Genomic DNA, 27,401 nt, shown 5'->3' with positions numbered 1-27,401 from the left:
GTAAGGATCATAGCTAGTATCCATTTCCCATTGGTGGTGCAATTCCGAGTTAACACACTCTCTCTCTCTCCCTGGCTGGAAGATTTTCGCCGTCCAGCAATTTGTGCTTTTTGTTGTTGTTTGACAATCTCTGGAGTATCAGGTGGAGTTAACAAATCAAACTACGTCCGTAGATTCCTCTTGAACAACAGCAGTGCCGGTGAACTTTGCACGGTAGCATGTACAACGTTCCGATAAGATAATAGAAATTTGTTCACTCTTCTTGGTAATGTTTCCTTCGATGTTTTGATAATGCTTTAACGGTTGCACAAAACGTTCAGCCAATCCATTTGTTGCTGGATGATATGGAGCTGACTTGATATGGTGTTTATCGTTCCCTTTTAAGTTGTGTTCAAACTTCTTCAAAGTAAACTGTGTATCATTATCACGGACAATCTGCTCCAGTGTTCCAAATCTTGCAAATACTTTGTCTAGTTTCTTAATGGTCTGTTCAGTCGTCGTTGACTTCATTATCATAACTTCTGGCCATTTCGAGTGTGTGTTCACGATCACTAAGAACATGTGACCCTCCAGTGAACCAGCATAATCGATGTGTATTCTCTGCCATGGCTGTGTCGGCCATTCCCAGGGATGTAATGGCTGTAATTATTGTTATTATTAATGGTGGATGTTCCTTAGTTTCACACAAGATTGGTATTGCCCAACTCTCTTTCCAATTTGAGCATCTAATCCTGGCCGCCAAAAATAACTGCGTGCCATTTCCTTCATCCTCACACCAGGATGCCCCTCACACAGATGGTCAAGGACTCTACTACGCAAGCATGGAGGAATAATCACATGGATTCCCCACAATAGAACTCCATTCTGTACTGTCAACTCAAGTCTTCGTTGTGATGTAGGGTTTGAGGTCTGGATTTTTCTTATGGACGTCTGAACAGTTTTTGACATTTTTGGACCTTCATCACCTTCCCCACCTGGATTGGTTCTTGTACATGTTGAAACTGATTAAGTCGCAGCTACACTATCCATGAGCGAGAAATACAAAATATTGATTCAATGTTTTTCTGGGTCATGCTTGACTTTTAACAGTAATTGTGATGAAGCATCAGCATTTGCATGTTGCTTGGACTTGCGATACTGAATATTGTAAATGTGTGTCAACAATCTCAATGACCACCTTTGCAATCTACTAGCTGCCAAAGAAGGTGCCTTTATACAGCCCAAAGATTGGGGTCGAGGGTTGATGATCTGTCAAAAGGGTAAAATGACACCTATAAAGGGAATGGTGGAATCGTCTTACTCCTAAAATGATGCTCAAAGCTTCTTTTATCTGGCTGAGTGTAATCTGTTTCTGTGCGAGTAAGTGTGTGTGAAGCAAATACTCTCGGTTGTTCCTCTCCTGACGGCATAATGTGGGAGACAACTGCACCAACCCCATAGGGTGAGGCATCGAAAGCAGGTTGCAACTTCAGTTTGGGATTATAATGAACCGAGAGGATGTGGAGGCTTTAGAGAGGGTGCAGAAGAGATTTATCAGGACGTTGCCTGGTATGGAGGGCATTAGCTTTGAGGAGAGATTGAATAAACTTGGTTTGTCTCACTGGAATGACGGAGGTTGAGGGGCGACCTGATAGAGGTCTGCAAAATTATGAGGGGCATAGACAGAGTGGAGAGTCAGAGACTTTTACCCAGGGGAGAGGGGTCAATTACTAGGGGGCATAGGTTTAAGGTGCGAGGGGCAAGGTTTAGAGGAGATGTTTAGCACAGGGCTAAATCACTGGCTTTTAAAGCAGCACAAGGCAGGCTAGCAGCACGGGTTCAATTCCCGTACCAGCCTCCCCGAATAGGCGCCGGAATGTGGCGACTAGGGGCTTTTCACAGTAACTTCATTTGAAGCCTACTTGTGACAATAAGCAATTTTCATTTCATTTCATTCATGTACAAGGCAAGTATTTTTTCCACAGAGGGTGGTGGGTGCCTGGAACTCGCTGCTGGAGGAGGTGGTGGAAGCAGGGACGATAGCGACGTTTAAGGGGTATCTTGACAAATACATGAATAGGATGGGAATAGAGGGATACGGACCCCGGAAGTGTAGAATATTTTAGTTTAGACGGGCAGCATGGTCGGCGCAGGCTTGGAGGGCTGAAGGGCCTGTTCCTGTGCTGTACTTTTCTTTGATGTGGAGATGCCGGCGTTGGACTGGGGTGAGCACAGTAAGAAGTCTTACAACACCAGGTTAAAGTCCAACAGGTTTGATTCAAACACTAGCTTTCGGAGCGCTGATCCTTCCATTCACCTGAGGAAGGAGCAGTGCTCCGAAAGCTAGTGCTTGAAACAAACATGTTGGATTTTAACCTGGTGTTGTAAGACTTCTTACTGTACTTTTCTTTGTTCTTTGTTCTTTGAAAGCTCGGACTTCAGTTAAAGCTTCTTTCACATCATTGTTTACATTTTCACATTCTTCTGACCAATGCCATAACTGCTTGACACGTTGCAAAGTGTGAAAAGGCTTCTAAATTGTTGCTAAATGTGGCACAAATTTACCAGAATGATTGATCAAACCTAAAAACAACGTAAATTGTGTCACATTTTGATGACGTGGCGCTTCTGAGATCGCTGACATTTTCTTCGGCTGTGTGTCATCCGTCTTTGTCGATAATATGACCAAGGTCATTTATAGATGGCGTGGAAGAAGTCAGACTTTTCCGTCTTAACTCTCGCGTTATGGCTCTGTAAACGCTTCAGAGTAGCTTCCAAATTTTGCAAGTGTTGCTGTTGACTCGAACCGCTGATGGGTTGTCATCTTTCTAAACCACATTGCACTCCGTTCAACCCAAAGATCCATGGATCTTTGAAAAAAAGCAGGCGCAGATGTTGGGCGCGATTTAATTGCCTCGTCAAGCCCGACTTGCTGACGCGGTGATGTTGAATCTTGCAAGAGGCCTCTCGAGAGATTTAAACAGCTTCATGAGGAATGTTTTCCCAGATACTGGAACACACAGATTATCTGGACATTATCACATTGCTGTTTGTGGGTCCTTCTGGGCACTTATTGGCTGCATCATTTCCTCTGTTACAAGAGTGGATACATTTCAAAGGGACTTCATTGGCTGTAGAAATATTTGGCATGTCCTAAGGAAGCAAAAGGCGCTATATAAATGCAAGCCCACTCTTTTCCTTTCACTCTACTGCAACCACAACTTGTGAGCAGATAAACTAACCCAGGTCAGGGATCGAACCTGTGACCTACTCTGTAGCTCGTGATCACATTGGACTGCGCAATCTCCCACTCAGGTGCCAGACTCCGTTTAACTTTACTCTGAGATTTACTTTACAAAAGGAGACGGTGTCTACTCGATAAACCAGCCGGCCAACATCGCGCCCCGGGGTGCCACCTGAAACCGCAGCCAAAGTTCAGGGCTGGACGGGAAATGGTTTTCTGGCCCAGCATAGCTGTGTTGGTGCAGGAATTATGGAGTTGGGCAATGGGTTAATTCTGATTGTTTGAGATGCTGATCAGACATGGTGTCGACCATTACAGGAAGTGATGCAACACCACATGACTTGCTCTCCTGCAGCATTCTGGAAGCTGAGTTCCGAGCACCGAGATGTGTTCCGATGAAGCTGATGTTTTATAGACCTTTGTAGATTCAGTAAATATCCAGCATCAGTCAAATAACAATAAGAATATTATAATGGTCCTCACGTGGTTAGTTCAAGCATTGACTGTTTCTTTGAGCTGGTAGTGACAGTGAAATCCCATGGTGTGAATTACAGGTGTTCCAGTGAGAGAGATTGGGGGCGGGATTCTGTGATCCTGAGGCTAAGCGTTGACGCCGTCGCGTGTCTCAACGGCGTCAACACGGCCTCAGGATCAGCAATTCTGGCCCCTACAGTGGGCCAGCACAGCACTGGAACGGTTCACGCCGCTCCAGCTGCTGATCCCGGCGTCAACTGGGCGCCGCGGGACTGCGCATGCGCCGTGGTACCACTGCCAATGCGCGCATGCGCCGTGGCTCCCTTCAACGCGCCGGCCCTGACGCAACATGGCGCAGGGCTACAGGGGCCGGCGCGAAAGAAAGGTGGCCCCCAGCCAGAGGGGCCGGCCCGCCGATCGGTGGGCCCCGATCATGGGCCAGGCCACATCAGAGGCCCCCCTTGGGGTCGGATACCCCTCTCTCCCTGCCCCCCCCCCCCCCCCAACCGGCTACACCCCCGACCCTTCAACACTGAGTTCCCGGGCCGAGAATCGGCGGACCGGCACCGCGGCAATCACGCTGGCGTCAATGGCGATAATTCTCTGCTCTGCGGAGAATCGCGTGCCGGCGTGGCGCGATTCACAGCGGTCGCAGGGATTCTCCGGCCCGGCCCAGGCTTCTCAGGAAATCGCATTAGACTCGCGCTGATTTCAGTGATGTTTTAAACTACAAAACCTTTCAATTGAGGTGAATGTATTACAGTGAGCTGGTTCACAAATAATAAATGGAATTAAGAATGGAAATTCTGGAAATACTCAGTGAATCAGATGGGAGAAACAGAGTTACAGGGTGGGATTCACCATTCTCCGACGCCAATTTTGTAATTGGTGATCAGGCGTGGAATCCCTTCTGATGCCCAGATCAGGGGCTGGCTTAACGTCGGTTTTCTATCCACCACCCCCTCAGAAATGGCATAATCGTGTCGCGCGCCTTATGCCGTCAGAACGCGGTTGGTGCGTCACCTAAAGGCCCTTCCCTGATGCTCCGCAAAAGGGTGTCCCGATCTCTGAGGAGCCGGTATTTCCGGCAAGTTTAGTTCCCCCACTACAGATGAAAATGTAAGTGTGAGATTTACCAGTGAGAAACTCCCCAATCTCCATAAAAATGACTAAGGGAGCGATCTACCTGAATGGGACAGAGTCCTGAAGCGCGAGATTAGCCGGGTGTTTCCCGGAGCGCTCAGAAACGCCCCGCTATCTACCGCCCATTCGGGTCGATAGGGAGCCTCCGAGGGAACCTGCAGCTGAGGCCGCCCCTCGCCCCGTTTTTTACACTGATGCACCCTCAGTGCAGCGAGAGATCGGGACGCCATTTTTAAACAGTCTCACAAGCCCCCAACGTGACGCCCGATATCTCCCTGGTGAAGGGTATAGATCAGCGCCGGCCCTAGGGTTGCTGGCGCCCCGTGCAAGCTGAACTTCGGCGCCCTTCGGGGGGGTGGCCGAGGGGGGGGGGGGGCCCGGAGTGACCACCGGCGAGCCTGGATCCATCCGCCATGTTTGGGCGGGGCGGCCTGAGGGAGGGCGGCCACCGCGCATGCGCTGGTTGGCACCGGCCCAACTGCCCATGCGCGGGACCCGAGTCCTTTACGCGGCGCCGGGTCTCTGACGCCGGTCACGCACTTCTTGATGGCGCCCCCTAGCACATGACACCCCGGGCGACTGCCCGAGTTGCCGGTACCTTGAGCTGGCCCTGGTATAGATACCAACACCTTGGTTACCTCAGGGAACTGCTACAAGATGGAGACTAGCTGTCTCACTCTCATGTTCAGATGTTCCAAAAAGTAATCCTGGTCACAATGGGCAGAATTCACGTTGCAACGTCTCACTAGGTCGCGTTAGACATCACGATGCATAGCGAGCCGGGTGGATCTTGGGAGTGGGGTCTTCCTGGCATCGACCAGCCACATTGTGCCGCAGAGTACTGACTTTCAGCAGCAACGTGGCCGGTCGATCACAGTGTGGGTGAATTTCGGTTTGGACAACATTTCAAGTCAATGACTTCAGATGTACTAATGAAAGTTCTTTAAAACGTTAACCGGTTTTCTATTTTAAATATTTTCCATTTTCATTTCCGATTTCCAGTTTGTGCCGATTTAGCGTTTGTATACATTCCATGGAGCTGTGGTTTGATTCCTATTGAACTGGATGGATTTGGATTGGATTTGTTTATTGTCACGTGTACCGAGATACAGTGAAAAGTATTTTCCTGCGAGCAGCTCAAACAGATCATTTAGTACATGAAAATAAAAGAAAATAAAAATAAAATACATAATAGGGCAACACAAGGCAATGTAAATACATAGAAACCAGCATCGGGTGAAGCATACAGGAGTATAGTATTAATCACATCAGTCCAGAAGAGGGTTGTTTCGGAGACTGGTAACAGCGGGAAAGAAGCTGGTTTTGAATCCGTTCGTGAGGTGTAGATGGAGTCAATGGATGGGAGGCAGGTTCGTATGGTGGACTGGGCGGTGTTCACGACTCTCTGAAGTTTCTTCTGTTTTGGGTCGAGCAGTTGCCATACTCGGCTGTGATGCAGCCAGATAGGATGCTTTCTATGGTGGATCTGTAAAAGTTGGTAAGAGTCAGTGTGGACATGCTGAATTTCCTGAGGAAGTATAGGGGCTGTTGTGCTTTCTTGGTGGTAGCGTCGACATGGGTGGACCAGGACAGATTTTTGGAGATGTGCACCCCTAGGAATTTGAAGCTGTCAACTATCTCCACCTCGGCTCCGTTGATGCAGACAGGGGTGTGTACAGTACTTTGCTTCCTGAAGTCAATTACAAGCTCTTTAGTTTTGCTGTCATTGAGGGAGAAATTGTTGTCGCTACATCACTCCACTAGGTTCTCTATCTCCCTCCTGTATTCTGACTTGTCGTTATTCAAGATGTTTGAGTGAGATTACAATCCCATTAAACTGAATGGATCTGTGTTTGAGTGAGATTACAATCCCATTTAACTGAATGGATCTGTGTTTGAGTGAGATTACAATCCCATTTAACTGAATGGATCTGTGTTTGAGTGAGATTACAATCACATTAAACTGAATAGATCTGTGTTTGAGTGAGATTACAATCCCATTTAACTGAATGGATCTGTGTTTGAGTGAGATTACAATCACATTAAACTGAATGGATCTGTGTTTGAGTGAGATTACAATCCCATTAAACAATGGATCTGTGTTTGAGTGAGATTACAATCCCATTGAATTGAATAGACCTGTGTTTGAGTGAGATTACAATCCCATTGAACTGAATAGATCCGTGTTTGAGTGAGATTACAATCCCATTAAACTGAATGGATCTGTGTTTGAGTGAGATTACAATCCCATTGAACTGAATAGATCTGTGTTTGAGTGAGATTACAACCCCATTTAACTGATTGGACCTGTGTTTGAGTGAGATTACAATCCCATTTAACTGAATGGATCTGTGTTTGAGTGAGATTACAATCCCATTTAACTGAATGGATCTGTGTTTGAGTGAGATTACAATCCCATTTTACTGAATAGATCTGTGTTTGAGTGAGATTACAATCCCATTTTACTGAATAGATCTGTGTTTGAGTGAGATTACAATCCCATTTTACTGAATGTTACAGACTCATTGAATCATACGGAAATGTGTTAATTTAGTTACAACGGTGGGGCAGCATGGTGGCGCAGTGGTTAGCACTGCAGTCTCATGGCGCCGAGGTCCCAGGTTTGATCCCGGCCCTGGGTCACTGTCTGTGTGGAGTTTGCACATTCACCCAGTGTCTGCGTGGGCTTCGCCCCCACAGCCCAAAGATGTGCAGGCTAGGTGGATTGGCCACGCTAAATTGCCCCTTCATTGGAAAAATGAATTGGGTACTCTAAATTAAAAAAAAAAATTAGTTACAACGAGATGCCCAGATTACATTTCTATCTGCAGTCCAAGAAAAAAATGCAAACGAATCTAGACTGTTGCGCAGTGTGCAGGGTAATGTTGGCATCACAGTGATTGACAGCTGATTCTGTGTTCAGCTGTCCACGAGGAGGATGCTCGTCACAAATCTCACTGGAATCGCCTGGAACTGGATCTGAATATTTTGAATCTTGATGCCGCAGGGGGAGAGGGGCGGTTGGATGATCCTATTTTATGGATCCAACAGTGTTAAAATGGAACTGAATTGGATGAATTACTTTTTAAAAGTTTTCTTCTCCTTTTTCACATTTTCTCCCACATTTACACCCAACAATAAACAATAATCAGTAACGAATGTAATGTCAATCCCCATATCAATAACAACGATCCCATCCTCCCACCAAACCCCAGACATTGACCCACATGTTAACATAAACAAATGATAACAGGGAATCAGGAATCACCCATAGTCACCATTAACACATACAGTCCCCCTCCCACCAACCCTCCCAGCCCCCCCCATGTTCGATGTGATCCAATTCTCGAAAGTGCATAATGAATAACACCCATGAATTGTCGCACCCCTCCATCCTTCCCCTCAGTTCAAATAATAAATAATAATAATAATTGCTTATTGTCACAAGTAGACTTCAATGAAGTTACTGTGAAAAACCCCTAGTCGCCACATTCCGGCGCCTGTTCGGGGATGCCGGTACGGGAATTGAACCCACGCTGCTAGCCTTGGTCTACATTAAAAGCCAGCTATTTAGCCCACTGTGCTGAACCGGCCCCAAATTTGACCTTTTCAAGCGTTAAGAATTCCAGCAGGTCCCCCCGCCACGCCAGGGCACAGGGTGGAGAGGTTGATCTCCACCTGAACAGGATCCACCTTAGGGCGATCAACGAGGCGAAGGCTGCAACATCTGCCTCTGCGCTCGTTTCCAACCCCGGCTGGTCTGACACCCGAATATGGCCTCCTGAGGGCCCAGGTCCAGTTTCACAAGCACCACTTTAGAGATTACCCTAAACACCTCCTTCCAGTAATCCTCCAGCTTTGGACAGGACCAAAACATCTGAATGTGGTTTGCGGAGCCGAATCGGATGAGTTACTGATGATCATTAGGGATAGTGGTGAGGATCATGCCGAGTGATGGGTGTGAGGGGTAATAGGAGTGTGCAGATTGGGGGGGGGGGGGGGGGGGGGGAGCGGTGGTGAGGCTGAGTTTCAGCTGCACTCCCTTGTCTGTGCAACAACACACTAATATATCTCACACAGGGATGGAGTCTGCTTCTTATTAACAGTGAACCTCCCATGCCAGGCTCAATGAAGGTCCCAGCAGATACCCAATGGATCAGATCAGTGAGACAGGCAGCGGTAGAATTAATAACTGTTGTATTGTACTGAGTGAGCACCCAGCATTGAGGTGAGAGGGAGCTTGTTGCTGTTACTTGCTCAGATTTGTAAATAAAAAATAATAATTTTTTTAAAAAGGAGACCCAAAATTTAAATGGAATCACAAAATGCAAGGAAATTTTCATGGAATCTGGCCGCATCTTCTGCAGGAAATGAAATGTTTGAGGAAGGGTGAAATGCCAAACACTGTTTTCATCATAACAAACATCTAAAGATGTATTGTCTGGCAGTGATCAATGCTGCTGTGTCAGTACTGAGGATTAAAGAGAGGATTGACAATTGCCATTACAAGGAAATACAACCTTTTTCTTTTTAAATAACTTGTGTTTGTTTTGTTCACAACAATGATACTGCAATTAAAAGGATTAAATGATGCGGCTGTGTTGCACAGTTCTGGTTTGTATTCCCTGGGATATACAGAATGACAGGATGGTAGAATTGTTACAGGGGTGAAATAGTCCATTCGGCCCACTGACTCTCCAACTGAGCAATTCACTTAGTGCCATTCTCCCCCTTCTCCTCCTAACCCTGACCACCCGTCACCGATCACAGCCTAATTCCCTTTTGAATGCCACGATTGAACCTGATCACACTCTCTGGCAGTTCATTCCAGCTCCCAACCACTGTCTGAAAATATTTTTCCTCATCTCGCCATTGCTTCTTTTGTCAATTACTTTGGGCACGATCTACCTGAATGGGAATAAAGCTCCATTGCGCGTGCGATTAGCTGGGTGTTTCCTGGTCTTCGGAGCACCGGAAAGCATCACGCAATCGAACGGTCGTTCGGATAGATTGGGACCTCAGCGGGGAATGCACGCCAAGGCCACATTTAGTCCCGTTTTGTGCAATGCGGACCTCCATTTTTAAATGGTGCCCTGATCTCTCGACCCACCAACACGATTCCTGAAACCCCCCCCCCCAAGCCCTAACTCACCTGTAACGGGGTCTTCAGTGCCCCGCCCTATCCTCGTCACATGGAAAATGCCAGGCTGGCACCCAGATGGCACTGCCAGAGTGCTAGGCTGGCAGTGCCCAGGGTGCCACCCTGTCCAGAGGGCAAACACCTAGGAGCCTCCAATGCCCTGTGGCATCTCCATGAGTGCTGTCCCGTCTGGTCCCCATTTGTGGAGACCAGGACCGAACAGCGGGATCTCCAAGGCTAGAGGGGGATGGATCCCACGCCTTGATTAGATCTCGAGAATGCATATTAGAGTGAAATTGCTGTCTTACTCTAATATGAAGATTTTCTAGAAAGTGATTTGCTAGAAAGTGATCCCGCCCACAGTGGGCAGGATTCAGATTGCAGCCATCGCGCGAGATCACATTAGATCCCACAAGGCATGGCGAGACGGGTAGATCCCAGACATCTACCGGTCATGGTGCTTTTCGGGTGCAACGCGGCCGGGATATCTCACCCTTTCTCGTGAATCTTTCCTGCACTCTCTCTCTGCCTTCACGTCTTTCCTGAAGGGCAGTGCCCATAACTGGATGCAATACTCCAACTGAGGCCTAACTATTGTTTTACACACGTTTCACATAACCTCCTTGCTCCTGTGTTCTATTCCCCTGTTAATAAAGTCTGTGCTTCAATAACTGTGCTCTCAGCATGCCCTGCCACCTTCAATGACTTATGCACCCAGCGCCCTCTGCTCCTGCACCCAGTTGTTGAAGATGGGGGCAAAGGTTGTTTAACTCTATTTCAGCAATGAAGAAACGTGTTTGCTTTCTAACTTGGAAAGCAGATTGCCAAGAGGGTGGGCTTGTTGAGTGGCCAATGGCAGCAACTTGGGACAGGGTGGTTGAAGGTGGAAAGGTCAAGTGGTGAAAGCTGCCAGATTAGGTCCACCAGAGTTCGCGATTCTATCCCCACCATTTCAACCCAATTCACGGAGTGACTGTTTCTCACCCACTCATTGTGTGGTGTCCCTCTTTCTTCTGAATTAGTTTCATCGTCTACTCTTCTGCCCATTACTAGATTTTATTTAGCTTGCTCTGTAATTTCTTAGGTGCCTCATCTCACAATCACAGAACTCGAAACATTCCATCTTTTTCTCTCTCCAAATGTCGGCAGACCTGCTGAGTTTATCCAGCATTGTCTGTTTTTGTTATTGTGTTACTCCTGCCTTCGGACTGGAATCTTTTGAATATTTCAGTCGATTATCTCAATTCATCAATTGGAGAGGAACTGGAGGTGACAGGCTACAGTTGAAATGTATAATGTTGCATTGAGGCTGTGCCTAGCCAGCCACATATAGACCTTGATCTTAGCCATAGGCAATGATGAGCTGGATAGGAAGTTTATGGCAGTGCTGGTGATTAATTAGAGAGTGTTGGTGACTTCTGTTTCCTATTTCCTGCATCATCCTGATGCGAGCAGTTTGATGGTTCTCTTTCTACCAGTGATTCCAATGAAATCTCTGGGCAAACAAGTTTTAAAATATTGATGCTGGGCAGTGATTAGCGAGGTGCGGAGGAGGGTGTTGTGGAGACATGCATGGTTATTGGGATAAACAGCAATGGGACAGAGACTCCGTGACTATTGTTGGGGATGAATTAGAATTAAAGAAAGACAAATACTTTTTTTTCTTTTTCTTCTATAAATTTAGAGTACCCAATTATTTTTTTTCCCAATTAAGGGGCAATTTAGCTTGGCCAATTCACCTACCCTGCACATCTATTTGGGTTGTGGGGGGGTGAAACCCACGCAGACACGGGGAGAATGTGCAAACTCCACACGGACAGTGACCCAGGGCCAGGATTCGAACCCGGGTCCTCAGCACCGCAGTCCCAGTGCTAACCACTGCGCCACCATGCTGCTCTGAAAGAAAGACTTGAAAGTGAATTAGAATTATAGAATAAGAAAGAAAGACTTTGTATTTCTGTAGCACCTTCTGTCGCGCCTTTGGGTTCCCTAAAGTTCTGGAATGAAGTACTTTTGAAGTGTGGTCATAATGATGTGGAAAACACAACAACCAATTTGTGCACAGCAAGCCCCCACAAGCAGTAATGGAGAAATGCTGCATGGTAGTAATGTTGCTGTGCTGATAATCCAAAGGCCTCAGACTAATCTCCCGGGGACATGGGTTCAAATTCCACCACGGCAACTGGTGCGATTTAATTAACAAATCTGGAATTATAAAGTTAAGACTCCATAATGGTGACCATGACAACTGTCATTGATTGTTGTAAAAATCCAGTTCACTAATGTCCTTCAGGGAAGGAAATCTGCCGCCCTTACCTGGTCTGGCCGACACGTGACTCCAGACCCACGGCAATGTGGTTGACTCTTAACCACCCTCTGAAATGGCCGAGCAGACCAGTTCAAGGGCAATTGGAAACGGGCAACAAATGCAGGCCTAGCCAGCAACACCCGCATTCCATGAAAGATTAAAGGGAAAAAATGAAGTAAGTGACCAGATAATCCGTTCCAGTAACGTTGTTTGAGGGGTAAATATTCAGCAGGTAAATTCGTGTTTGGTCCAAGGGTTCTTATACAGACAACCTGAGGAGGCAGGTGTGACCTTGGATTCCCATCTTGTCTGAATTACAGAAATCCCATAAAATGCCAGAGCTGTTTCTTTTCTTTTCAAAGTTATTTTGAAATGTGTCCAAATCCTGGGCAGCACAGTAGCACAAGTGGATAGCACTGTGGCTTCACAGCGCCAGAGTCCCAGGTTCGATTCCCCGCTGGGTGACTGTCTGTGCGGAGTTTGCACGTTCTCCCCGTGTCTGCGTGGGTTTCCTCCGGGTGCTCCGGTTTCCTCCCACAGTCCAAAGACGCGCAGGTTAGGTGGATTGACCTTGATAAATTGCCCTTAGTTAGGGCAAAAAGGTTAGGAGGGTTATGGGGATAGGGTGGAAGTGAGGGCTTAAATGTGTTGGTGCAGACTCGATGGGCCGAATGGCCTCCTTCTGCACTGTATGTTCTATAGGAGAACATAGAACATGTGCGAGGTTCTCCCTGCTGCCTGACAGCACGCACGCGTGCATAAAAGTGGTCGGGAGAGGTGGGGGGTTACAATCCGAGTTGTTGCTATAACTGGACGGGAAGATTCCAGAATTGACCCTGGCTTAAAAGACCATGGGCGGAATTCTCCGCAAACAGGCTGGGCGGGCCACTCCGGCGCCGAGGTGTGGCGTGAACTACTCCGCCGTCAGGCTAGGCCGGTGCCGGAGTGGTTTGCGCCGCGCTGGCCAACACGGAAGGGGCTTGGCGCCGCGTCAACTTGCGCCGAAGGGCCTCCGCCGGCCAGCGCGAGTTGGCGCATGCGCGGGAGCGGCAGTGTGTGCTGGCGTCATCCCAGCGCATGCGCAGGGGAGATTCATCTCTGCGCCAGCCATTGCGGACTGTTACAGCGGCTGCACGGATAAATAGAGTGCCCCCATGGCACAGGCCTGCCCGCGGATCGGTGGGCCCCGATTGCTGGCCAGGGCACCGTGGGGGCACCCCCCAGTGCCAGATCCCCCGAGGACCCCGGAAGGTGCCGGTCCCGCCTGTTGTAATTTACAGCAGCAAGGCCGGCTGAAAACGGGCGGCCATTCGGCCCATCGCAGGCCGGGGAAATCACCGGGGGGGGGGGGGGGGGGGGGCGCTGCTAGCAGCTGCCGACTGGCGCAACGCGATGCCCACTCCCGCCAAAACCCAGGCGCCGGAGAATTCGGCAGCCGGCGGGCGGGATTCACACTGCCCCCCCCCCCAAGCGATTCTCCGCCCCATAACTTTTACTTTGTAGCCCTCTCTAAGCACAACAGGATCACAGTTGGAACTGAAACAAACCACCACACACACAAACACTTCCCTCCAGCATGAATCTAACTTTATGCTTTGCCTTCCAGTACAGAAACCCACTGAAAACTATATCTTATTTCACAAAAAGCTTTCTCATTCTTTTACAGAACGGTAAAGATCTCGGGCAGTTTATCCGGGCTCCAAGTATTGAATATTGGGCATCATGCAGAACATGTTAATGAGACTGAGTGAGGCAGTCACGTTATTTCTTATGTTTACCAACACAAATATAAATCCTTTACAATTGCCTTTATTTTCCTATCGCATGGAAATAGATTATTTCTAAAATATGTTTTTAAAAACCTAGTGAAATGATAACTCCTATTTGACATCTAGATACAAATATTGTTCGATATTTATGCACGTGGTCCATTAATATTAAGAGCCGCAACAATACAATGTAGTGTTGGTTTGTGTGCACACTATAGGTGGTCCCACCACGATTATTAAACCCGAGAGTACAAATTTTACTTTATTAGCATCGTGCAATACTGTTAATTTGATAAGAACAATATCCCATTAAGCCATTTATAATACCGTGCAGACGATAACACTGATTTTTGTGACTGCCTCTCTCAGTCTCATTAACATGTTCTGCATGATGCCCAATATTCAATACTTGCAGCCCACATAAACTGCCCAAGATCTTTTCCGTCATGTAAAAGAATGAGAAGACTTTCTCCTGCCTGGGTGCATGATATTATTCAACATAATTATTTCATAGAAAGGGTGTAATTGAATTCTATTTTGTCGGCAATCTCACGTGTTAGAAAAATCAAATGCCTCCTGAGCAACTAAGTGGATGACTGGACCACATAGATCTTCATTGTCAGTAAGAAGCATTGGAGTTCTCGGGTGTCTGCCTCTCTGTGACACTATTGTAAGCGGTCAGAGGACTGAACAGTTCACTATTATATCTGTGTTTTCTTGATCAGCAAGTCTGCTGCTTCCCCCTACAGTATATTCTCAATATCTACTGTGCAACACAACTATCATGATACTATATTGCTCAAAAACTCATAAAAGCACCAAGATAGATTGGGATAATAGGTAAGTAGACAAAGCATAAGATTAAAGTTAAGGAATAAGACTCTGGAGAACCATGTACAGTTGTAAAACCGGTTACTGATTTGTGAGCAGCCCGTTACACACTCCTGTCCTGGCAAAGCCGACTCACTCTAAACTTTCATTAGCAACAAAAGAAACTGAACACCAGCCATGATTCCACCCTCTGTTCGCAAGGTAATTATGGATGACAAAGGTCACCCAGCCCACCTCCTCTCATCCATCCAGATTAACATATGAATGTATTAGGAGTAGGCCATTCAGCCCCTCGAGCCTGCTTCACCATTTGAACAGTGGCTGCAACTCAAAAATATTTAATTGGCTGTAAAGCACTTCCAGACATCATGGAAGCTGCTATACAAAATGCATGGTTTGTCTATCTTTCATTACATCAGGCAGAATGAGTGTAGCGATGGTGAAATTGACAGCCCGGTGATGATTCTTTGAGGATAATTAATCCCAGAGCAATAACAGAAAGTGGTTACAAATAACCCACTACACTTGCAAAGCATTTCAACTCTGTAGCTAATACTACCTTACCGTTCTGACTTCTCTGTGTACATAAATGATATCTGGCCTTGTATGAGAATGACGCTATCCTTATGTGTGATTTATCAATGAGACATCTACCAGCATCTTGGGGAAAACATTGTTAGGTGGATTGGCCGTGATACATTGCCCCTTAGTGTCCAAAGATGGTAGGTTAGATAAAGGGTTTATTGGGATAGGGCGGTGGAATGGGCTTGGGTGGCGTGCTCTGTCAGAGGATCGGTGAATTGCCTTCTTCTACACTGTAGGGATTCTCCAGATTGAACTGTTGATCTGAAATTTACGGGGAAGAATCATAACATGGTGCATAAATTCAGTGTGGCCTTGACTCAAGAAGTGGATTTTTTTGCTTTCCCCCAGAAGCCATCATACTAACCTGAACCCTAATGTTGCACACTGTGAAAATACAGCCTAAAATGGAAAAATGTGGTGGATAAATTAAAAGCTCCAATATCCCCACCCCACACCACCCCCTCCAACAATCTCCCCAACCACCCCCCCTCCCCAAGGCAGTCCCTTAATCTCCCCCATCCTCTGTCACCCCTAAACTCTCACACACCCTAAATTCCCCCACCCCCTCCAACACACCCTAAACTCCCCACCCTTCCGACACCCGCTAAAAAAGTGGGCAGCAGGGTAGCATGGTGGTTAGCATAAATGCTTCACAGCTCCAGGGTCCCAGGTTCGATTCCTGGCTGGGTCACTGTCTGTGTGGAGTCTGCACGTCCTCCCCGTGTGTGCGTGGGTTTCCTCCGGGTGCTCCGGTTTCCTCCCACAATCCAAAGATGTGCGGGTTAGGTGGATTGGCTATGCTAAATTGCCCGTAGTGTCCCAAGAAGTAAGGTTAAAGGGGGGGGGAGTTGTTGGGTTACGGGTGTAGGGTGGATACGTGGGTTTGAGTAGGGTGATCATTGCTCGGCACAACATTGAGGGCTGAAGGGCCTGTTCTGTGCTGTACTGTTCTATGTTCTAAACTCCCCCACCCCTCCAACACCCCCAAACACTCTCATCCCTCCAACAATCCCAAACTCCCCCACCCCTCTGACAACCCCTAAACTCCCGACCCTTTCAACAGTCCCAAACTTCCACCCTCCAACCAACCAACCCCCCCCCCCCCCCCCCAAACAACCCCAGAACCTAATTGGTTCTAAAATACTTCACTTCCCATGCTTCAGGCAAGATCGCTCTCAGTACCCACACTCCTGCTGCTATTGTCCTTTGGGCAGCTTCGTGGTTTTCGGGCAGGCTTAAAAGTCTGCCCGAAACTCAGGAAGCAGCAGCCACAGCAACACAGTCAAACTGACCTGACAGGCCAACTTTCAAAAAAATTGGGACTCACAGGCTTATGGTTCCAATTGCTACTCTTTCAGGTCTGCAGCTCTGTCTCTGGCTGCTCAGGCGGGGCGGGGGGGCAACAAGAAAGGCAGTTTAGATCAAAGAGTCAAGGCCCCCCCGCCCCCACCTTCCTGGGCCCTGTTTGAGGGAGGAGTGTGTTAGCCAGAGCACCAGGTGATGCATTAATGCATCACTCAGCGACAAGACCACACGAATATTGATTTGACAACTTGATCCTTGGAGTCAGGAAGGTTGTGAGTTTCAGTTTCGGTCCCGTTCCAGGATTTAAGCAGAACAAAGGGTAAGATTTTCCAGCTCCGCCACACCATGTTTTCCAGTGACAGAGGCAGCTCGCCATCGATGGGGTCTTCCAGTCCTGCCGATGTTTATGTCGTTTTGTGTGGCTCGTCCTTCCCGCCAAAGGGAATCACCTCCAGCGGGAACGGGAAGATGGCACCTGCGGGATGAGCTGGAAATTCCCGCCCAAATCCTGACACTGTTAGATTGCAGTGTGGACATGTCTTTCAGCTCAATGATAAAGATACCAACTCACCAATTTAAGAATTGGAAGAATCTTTATTATTGTCACACGTAGGCTTACATTAACACCGCAATGAAGTTACTGTGAAAATCCCCTCATCGCCACATTCCATCGCCTGTTCGGGTACACAGAGGGAGAATTCAGAATGTCCAAATTACCTAACAGCGCGTCTTTCGGGACTTGTGGGAGGAAACTGGAGCACCCGGAGGAAACCCACGCAGACACGGGGAGAACGTGCAGACTCCGCGACAGACAGTGACCCAAGGCGGGAATCAAACCTGGGACCCTGGCATGGAAGAGCGTGGAGTCCTGGCCAACTTACCTCCTTCATCCAAGAGTGGCTGCACGTGAAAAAGTAATTCATTACATTTGAGCTGCTTGAACCATGAGGCAAAAGATGTCAGTTAATCTCAGGATTTATGATCTCACACCTCTTAATAGACATAATAGCAACTTGCGCCTGACTCCCATAATACATTGCAGAATGTCACATGGCCTAGTATTCCCTCCACTGCAGTTTGGTATTGTGTCTTTTCCTGTGTGCTGTCTGAGATTCAGGCAGGGCCATTGTGAGAGACCTGTCTAATGGAATAAGGCAATCTGTCGGATTTTACTTCAAATATGATATTGCTTCAATTCCATTCTTGGGTTTAAATAGAATGGTTTTTTCGTCATTCGCCCTGGTGTGAGAATTGCTGCTAATTGCTCTTTGCTAGTTTGGAACTGACAGGCCTGTGTAATTATAGCTATAGCTTTCTCAATTATTTGCACCCTGCACCTTCAAACAACAGCGTGTTTGAGTTCAGCCGTGAACAAGAGGCAGTGGGAATGACAGACAGGTTGTATGTTTGTATCAGTCGGAGAATAGAACAACGTGGTTTCAGAGTGGTCTGTTTTGTGCAGCCCAGGGCTATCTACTGATTTATGCAACATGATCCATTACCAAAATATTTGTGTGGAAGGTGATCAGTCACTCAATTACCCACGCCGTTTCCAAGTTGTGGCACCCAATCCGTTAGTTACCAGAATGTGGACGATTTGATTTCAGTGCATATCTACTGAACATAGAACATACAGTGCAGAATATGGCCATTTGGCCCATCGAGTCTGCACCGACCCACTAAAGCCCTCACTTCCACCCCATCCCCGTAACCCAATAACCACTCCTAACCTTTTTTGGTCACTAAGAGCAATTTATCATGGCCAATCCACCTAACCTGCACGTCTTTGGACTGTGGGAGGAAACCGGAGCACCCGGAGGAAACCCACGCAGACACGGGGAGAACGTGCAGACTCCGCACAGACAGTGACCCAGCGGGGAATCGAACCTGGGATCCTGGCGCTGTGAAGCCACAGTGCTAGCCACTTGTGCTGCCCCTACTGACCAGCCAATTGCCACCTCCATGTCAATACAGAGATCGGCAGACGAGGGATTTGATATTGGGGAGCAGTGCTGGAGGGACTGGAATGGGTCGGAGCTCACAAACAGCACAACAACAAGGCAGTGCAGTCAGCAAAGGAGACTTCCCACCTCAACTTGTTAGCTTTAGATCATCCAAACCTCTGTTTCTGACTGACAATGGTTCCTGGATTGTGTTCGAGGACCGAATCCAGGGACAGCACTACAGGGGCAGTAAAGCCTGATGGGAAGTAGCCGGGAGGATTCTGGGTGTTAAAGTTAGAGGGGAGAATCTGGATTAAACCAGGAGAATTAGGGCAAGAAGAGAGAAACTAGGCCCAACCCCGGGCAGAAAGGAGGGTATTGACCATACAGGCTCGGGGGGGGGGGGGGGGGGGGGGGGGGGGGGGGGGGAGAGAGGGGACGATGGAGATGGGACGATGGAGATGTGAGAGGAAGAGAGGGCAGGATAAAGAGAACATCAGCATGATCTGGGCCAGGATCAAAGTGGTAGTTTGGAGAGACAGAGCAGAAATAGCAGCAGGAAATTGGAGGGGTAGAGAGTCTGTGGGACATGGGGAGGGAGGGAGAGTCTGTGGGACATGGGGAGGGAGGGTGAGTCTGTGGGACAGGGGGAGGGAGAGAGAGTCTGTGGGACAGGGGGAGGGAAGGAGAGTCTGTGGGACATGAGAGGGAGAGAGAGTCTGTGGGACATGGGGAGAGAGAGTCTGTGGGACATGGGGAGGGAGAGTCTGTGGGACATGGGGAGGGAGAGTCTGTGGGACATGGGGAGGGAGAGTCTGTGGGACATGGGGAGGGAGAGTCTGTGGGACATGGGGAGGGAGAGTCTGTGGGAGATGGGGAGGGAGAGTCTGTGGGACATGGGGAGGGAGAGTCTGTGGGACATGGGAGGGAGAGTCTGTGGGACATGGGGAGGGAGAGTCTGTGGGACATGGGGAGGGAGAGTCTGTGGGACATGGGGAGGGAGAGTCTGTGGGACATGGGGAGGGAGAGTCTGTGGGACATGGGGAGGGAGAGTCTGTGGGACATGGGGAGGGAGAGTCTGTGGGACATGGGGAGGGAGAGTCTGTGGGACATGGGGAGGGAGAGTCTGAGGGACATGGGGAGGGAGAGTCTGAGGGACATGGGGAGGGAGAGTCTGTGGGACATGGGGAGGGAGAGTCTGTGGGACATGGGGAGGGAGGGAGAGTCTGAGGGACATGGGGAGGGAGAGTCTGAGGGACATGGGGAGGGAGGGAGAGTCTGAGGGACATGGGGAGAACATAGAACATAGAACAGTACAGCACAGAACAGGCCCTTCGGCCCTCGATGTTGTGCCGAACAATGATCACCCTACTCAACCCCACGTAGAGGGAGGGAGAGTCTGAGGGACATGGGGAGGGAGAGTCTGTGGGACATGGGGAGGGAGAGTCTGTGGGACATGGGGAGGGAGAGTCTGTGGGACATGGGGAGGGAGAGTCTGTGGGACATGGGGAGGGAGGGAGACTCTGTGGGACATGGGGAGGGAGGGAGACTCTGTGGGACATGGGGAGGGAGGGAGAGCCTGTGGGACATGGGGAGGGAGGGAGAGCCTGTGGGACATGGGGAGGGAGAGTCTGTGGGACATGGGGAGGGGGAGTCTGTGGGACATGGGGAGGGGGAGTCTGAGGAACATGGGGAGGGAGGGAGAGTCTGTGGGACATGGGGAGGGAGGGAGAGTCTGTGGGACATGGGGAGGGAGAGCCTGTGGGACATGGGGAGGCAGAGTCTGTGGGACATGGGGAAGGAGAGTCTGTGGGACATGGGGAGGGAGGGAGAGTCTGTGGGACATGGGGAGGGAGGGAGAGTCTGTGGGACATGGGGAGGGAGGGAGAGTCTGTGGGACATGGGGAGGGAGGGAGAGTCTGTGGGACATGGGGAGGGAGGGAGAGTCTGTGGGACATGGGGAGGGAGGGAGAGTCTGTGGGACATGGGGAGGGAGGGAGAGTCTGTGGGACATGGGGAGGGAGGGAGTCTGAGGGACATGGGGAGGGGGTTCAATGGGTAGTGAGTCAGTGGGAACATTGGGAGGGGATTTGAGGGCTAGGGAGTGTGTGGGAATATAGAGAGAGTGTTTGAGGGGTAAAGAGTCTATGGAAACATAGGGTATGGTTTCACGTGATACTCTGTGGGAACATGAGGAGAGGGTTTGATGGGTAGAGAGTCTAAAGGAACATGGGGAGGGGGTTTGAGGTTAGATAGTCTGTGGGAGCATCGGGAGAGGCTTTGAGTGGTAAAGAGTCTGTGGGAACATTGGGAGGGGATTCGAGGGGTAGGAAGGAGGGGGTTTGAGTGGTAGAGAGTCTGTGGGAACATTGGGAGGGGATTCGAGGGGTAGGAAGGAGGGGGTTTGAGTGGTAAAGAGTCTGTGGGAACATTGGGAGAGGCTTTGAGTGGTAAAGAGTCTGTGGGAACATTGGGAGGGGATTCGAGGGGTAGGAAGGAGGGGGTTTGAGTGGTAGAGAGTCTGTGGGAACATTGGGAGGGGATTAGAGGGGTAGGAAGGAGGGGGTTTGAGGGGTAAAGAGTCTAAGAGCACATGGAGACGAGGCTCGAGGAGCAGAGAGTCTATGGAAACATGGGGAGGGGCTTTGAGGTTAGAGAGTCGAAAGTAACATGGGGGGAGGTTAAGGATACACAAAAACATACATAGAAAATAGGAAGAGGAGAAGGTCATCAAATTCAACCTTCTGATTCAGCCTACCCGCCCCCCAATATCCCATCAAATTCAACCTGCTGATCCAGCCTGACCCCCCCCCGCCCCCCAATATCCCATCAAATTCAACCTGCTGATCCAGCCTAACCCCCCCCCCGCCCCCACCCCCCAATATCCCATCAAATTCAACCTGCTGATCCAGCCTGACCCCCCCCCGCCCCCCAATATCCCATCAAATTCAACCTGCTGATCCAGCCTTCCCCCCCCCGCCCCCCAATATCCCATCAAATTCAACCTGCTGATCCAGCCTAACCCCCCCCCCCCGCCCCCACCCCCCAATATCCCATCAAATTCAACCTGCTGATCCAGCCTGACCCCCCCCCCGCCCCCCAATATCCCATCAAATTCAACCTGCTGATCCAGCCTAACCCCCCCCCCGCCCCCACCCCCACATATCCCATCAAATTCAACCTGCTGATCCAGCCTGACCCCCCCGCCCCCCAATATCCCATCAAATTCAACCTGCTGATCCAGCCTTCCCCCCCACCCCCCAATATCCCATCAAATTCAACCTGCTGATCCAGCCTGACCCCCCCCGCCCCCCAATATCCCATCAAATTCAACCTGCTGATCCAGCCTTCCCCCCCCCCCCCAATATCCCATCAAATTCAACCTGCTGATCCAGCCTAACCCCCCCCCCGCCCCCGAATATCCCATCAAATTCAACCTGCTGATCCAGCCCACCCCCCACCCCCCAATATCCCATCAAATTCAACCTGCTGATCCAGCCTACTCCCCGCCCCCCAATATCCCATCAAATTCAACCTGCTGATCCAGCCTACTCCCCGCCCCCCAATATCCCATGATCCCTTCAGCCCCAAGAGCTATATCTAATTCTTTCTTGAAATCGCACAATGTTTTGGCCTCAACTACTGTGTCGTTGGTACCGATGTGCAACACGTCTACTGGCTCCCCCTTCCCCCTCTAGAAGGTCCTGTAACCGCTCCGAGACATCCCTGACCCTAGCACCAGGGAGGCAACATACCATCCTGGAGTTTTGTTTCAGGCCACAGAAACACTTATTCCCTAATCGTATCCCCTGTAACTATTGCATTCCCACACTTTTCACTCCTCCCCTCTGCAGCAGAACCAATGGTGGTACAAAGAATTTGATTCTTGCTGCCTTCCCCTCAACTGTATCCAAAGCGGTGTATCCGTTTTGCAGGGGAATGGCCACAGGAGATTCCTGCTCTACCTGCTCTCTTTCTCTGTCTGGTGGTCACTCATTCCCTTCCTGCCTGTGGAGTCTGAGCTTGCGATGTGACCGCCTTTCTATACGTGCTATCCACGATACACTCCGACTCGCGGATACTCTACAATGTCCCCAGCCGCCGCTCCAGCTTCGAAACCTAGGCTTCTAGGAACTGCAGCTGGAGGCAAGTCTTGCACACGTGCTAGTCCTGGGAACTGGAAAGTCCCTTTCTCCCACATGGAGCAAGAAGAGCATACCACAGCTTGGAGCTCTGCTGCCATGTCTTACCCTTTAAATTAAATTAACTTTTAATATCAAATAATGTTTTTAAATAATTTACAGGATGTGGGCATTGCTGTTAAGGCCAGCAGTTATTGGACATCCCTAGTTGTCCTTCAGAAGGTGTTGTTGAGTTGCCTTCTTGAGTTGCTGCAGTCCTTGAGGTGTAGGTACACTAACTGGTAACGGTTAAAGACTTACCGACCTTACCCATTACTTACTAATCAGCTCTCTCCCTTGTAGCCTCACTGCAGCAGGGCAGGACCACTCTGAAGATTTAAAAGTGACAAAGCAAGGAGAAAAAATAAAAAGCACCTCTTCCCACTCTGCACCGATTTCCCACTCTGATTCAAATTCCCACGCTTCAAACTCACTCTGGCCGTATCTCACTCTGGATGTGGACTCCCCCACTGCTCGCGCGCAAAGCTCACTGTGAACGCACTTTGAAGCCCCTTTCTTAAATAGAGATGAAATGGGCTGAGATTCCTCAGGTGACTCACACATTAGTTAAACCTCAAAAGTATGTCATCAACACCTGCCGACTCCTAATCAGGCTGCCGGTGATTGACAGATAACTGGCACGCCGCTATTTGGGTGGGGCAGCTCTTTGTTAACCATAGTAACTGGACTCCAACCTTTAAAAAAACAGGAACGAGGGAAAGACTTGCTAATTCAATTCCCACTCCTGTTTCAAATTCCCAAGCTTCAAACTCACTCCAGCCGTGTCTCATTCTGAAATCTGTGGGAACATGGGGAGAGTCTCGTGGTGTGGAGAGTCTTTGGAAACATGGGGGGGGGGGGGGGGGGAATGATGGGGATGGGGGGGGGGGAATGATGGGGGGGGGGAATGATGGGGGGGGGGAATGATGGGGGGGGGGGAATGATGGGGGGGGGGGGAATGATGGGGGGGGAATGATGGGGGGGGGGGAATGATGGGGGGGGAATGATGGGGGGGGGAATGATGGGGGGGGGGGAATGATGGGGGGGGGGGAATGATGGGGGGGGGGAATGATGGGGGGGGGAATGGGGGGGGGGGAATGATGGGGGGGGAATGATGGGGGGGGAATGAGGGGGGGGGGGAATGATGGGGGGGGGAATGATGGGGGGGGGGATGATGGGGGGGGGAATGATGGGGGGGGGATGATGGGGGGGGGAATGATGGGGGGGGAATGATGGGGGGGGGGGGAATGATGGGGGGGGGAATGATGGGGGGGGGGAATGATGGGGGGGGGGGAATGATGGGGGGGGGAATGATGGGGGGGAATGATGGGGGGGGGAATGATGGGGGGGGAATGATGGGGGGGGGATGATGGGGGGGGGAATGATGGGGGGGGGAATGATGGGGGGGGAAATGATGGGGGGGGAATGATGGGGGGGGGAATGATGGGGGATGGGGGGGGAATGATGGGGGGGGTGGGGGGAATGATGGGGGGGGTGGGGGGGAATGATGGGGGGGTGGGGGGGGAATGATGGGGGGGTGGGGGGGGAATGATGGGGGGGGGGGTGGGGGGGGGAATGATGGGGGGTGGATGGGGGGGAATGATGGGGGGGGAATGATGGGGGGTGGATGGGGGGAATGAGGGGGGGGGAATGAGGGGGGGGGGATGATGGGGGGTGGATGGGGGGGGAATGATGGGGGGGGAATGATGGGGGGTGGATGGGGGGGGAAGGATGGGGGGGGAATGATGGGGGGTGGAATGATGGGGGGGAATGATGGGGGGGAATGATGGGGGGGGAATGATGGGGGATGGGGGGAATGATGGGGGGTGGGGGGGGGAATGATGGGGGGTGGGGGGGGAATGATGGGGGGGTGGGGGGGGAATGATGGGGGGGTGGGGGGGGGAATGATGGGGGGTGGGGGGGAATGATGGGGGGGTGGGGGGGGAATGATGGGGGGGTGGGGGGGAATGATGGGGGGGTGGGGGGGAATGATGGGGGGGGTGGGGGGGAATGATGGGGGGGGGGTGGGGGGGAATGATGGGGGGGTGGGGGGAATGATGGGGGGTGGGGGGGATGTGGGGATGGGGTGGTGGGGGGAATGATGGGGGGTGGGGGGGATGTGGGGGGGATGGGGGGGATGGGGATATGGGGGGATGGGGGATATGGGGGGGATATGGGGGGGTGGGGGGGATATGGGGGGGCCTTCGAGGGGTAGCGAGTCTGTGAGAAGATGGGGAGGGGACTTGGGGTTCAGAGAGTCTGTGAGAACTTGAGAAGGGGGCTTGAGGGGTAGCATGTCTATGGAAACATGGGGGGGTTCGAGGGGTAGAGAATCAGTGGAAACATGGGAAGGGGGTTCGAGGGATACCAAGTCTGCGGGAACATGGGGAGGGGATTGGATGGGTAGAGAGTCTGTGGGCACACGGAGAAGGGATTTATGGTTTGAGGGGTAGAGAGTTTGAGGGAACATGGGGAGGGGGTTTCAAGGTTAGAGAACCTATGGGAAAAGGGGAGGGGGTTTGCATGGTAGAGAGTCTGTGGGATCAGCGTTTGTGGAGATCTTACACAATTCGCTCTCCACAGTTTTGATTAGAGTTGCTTGGAATCTCTATTTGATATTATGTTATTTTTAAAGTTCCCTCAGTAATGGATAAATGCTGCAATAATGAATTAAAAAAGAGAAGTAATCAATTTCCAAAGGACCTGAAGCATCATTTTCAACCCTGAGCCAATCCTTTAAATCCCCAGACAATTGCGACTTTCGCCTTCATTGTCAACTGAAATACTGGGAAATGTGCCAAATACATGGTCAAAATCTGATCAGACATTATCCAATAAAATAACAGAACAGCCTGAAGGGGTTGAATGGCCTACTGCAGTTCCTATAATTCAGGGGGAGGATGTTTTAGTCATTCACAGGTGTGGGCATCTCTGGTAAACTGAGTATTCATTTCCATCCCTAATTGCCTTGAAAAGGTGGTGGTGAGCCGTCCTCTTGACCACGTCATGTAGGTACACCCACAGGGCTGTTAGGGAGGGAGTTTCAGCTTTTTGACCCAGTGTCAGTGAAGGAGCAGGGAGATCGCTCCAAATCAGGATGGCTTACGACTTTTTAAAAATAAATTTAGAGTACCTGATGTACCATCAATTGGACTCAAGACACGATTAGAATCCGAACTGTGGCTTTAATCAGCTAGTTGTTAGCCCGGTGGTCGACTACAGAGTAAGGCCGACCGTCGGGAACTCTGGGTACTTATACCCCACCTCGGAGGCGGGGTCTACTTGCCTCTCGACCAATTGGTGAGCAGTCACATGACTAGTCCCAGCCAATCGGACGAGAGGCACATGACCAGCCAGAGCCAATGGGAAACCCATGCTCTGCACCAATGGCAGTGCTCACATTCATACCACCACAGTACCCAATTCATTTTTTCCAATTAAAGGGCAATTTAGTGTAGCTAATCCACCTAGCCTGCACATCTTTGGGTTGCGGGGGGGCGAAACCCACACAGACACGGGGAGAATGTGCAAACTCCACACGGACAGTGACCCAGAGCCGGGATTGAACCTGGGACCTCGGCGCCGTGAGGCTGCAGTGCTAACCCACTGCGTCACCGTGCTGCCTTACCGTGCTGTTCTTTGGCTTGTGGCTTTGAGGGGAACTTGCAAGTGGTGGAATTTCCGCGATTCTGCTGCGCTTGTCTTCTAGGCCATAGAGTTGTAGTTCTGATCAAAGGAATGCACAGTGGAGGTTAAAAATGAGTGTAAATTGGGGAAGATAAATGGTGCAATGCTGAGCAAGCATGGCCCATGCCCTCTTGCCAATGTCGAGCTGAGGTTTAAGTGCGTGTTTAACTGGACGGGCAGGTTCATCCCAACAGCAAAGATGAGCTTTGCATTTACACCATACATTTCACATTCTCAGTTCTTCAAAAAATGCTTCTCCGCCAATAATTGCTTTTGAAATGTTGGCAGCCAATTTGGTGGTTGAGGTCTAAATGTGAAGTGAATTCCCTCCAGACAAGGCCTGGGCTTAACATCTCTTCTGAAAGATGACATATCCAACAATACAGTTCCTCTCAGTACTGTACCGAGGTGTCAGCGCCTTATACGAGTGGGGCTTAACCCTTCAAACTGCAATCTCAGAGGGGCGCGTGCTGCCACATCCATGTCAGTTTCAAGGATTTTCTTGCGCAGAGGGAAGGAATGTATTTCTAAATACACATTCTGCTATATCGCTACTATATTCGGAAAATGAATGCAAAGCATCAATATGTTAGAAAACAAAAGTTTAATTTCTTGTGTTCATTTTAATATGCAGGTATTACGTATTAACTCATAAATTGAGTTAATGTTTTCATTCAAATTCTACCAGTGGATATTTTGAAAATTCAAAACAACACAATTTGCAATTGTATAGCGCTTTTAACATAGTAACAGGAGCGTCATCAAAGTTTAACACCAAACCATCGAGGGCAGGTATTCATAGAATCATAGAA

General features: G+C 49.9%; 1 protein-coding gene across 1 annotated transcript in view; it reads left to right on the top strand.

The window, feature by feature from the left end:
- The window catches only part of LOC119954452 (SRC kinase signaling inhibitor 1-like), a 645,297-nt gene that overhangs the window by 447,143 nt on the left and 170,753 nt on the right, over positions 1 to 27,401 (top strand).

Source organism: Scyliorhinus canicula, chromosome 19 (genome assembly GCF_902713615.1).
Source record: "Scyliorhinus canicula chromosome 19, sScyCan1.1, whole genome shotgun sequence".
NCBI classification, from domain to species: Eukaryota; Metazoa; Chordata; class Chondrichthyes; order Carcharhiniformes; family Scyliorhinidae; genus Scyliorhinus; species Scyliorhinus canicula.
Note: the sequence above shows the minus strand (reverse complement) of the source record. Positions and strands in the feature narration are given on the sequence as shown.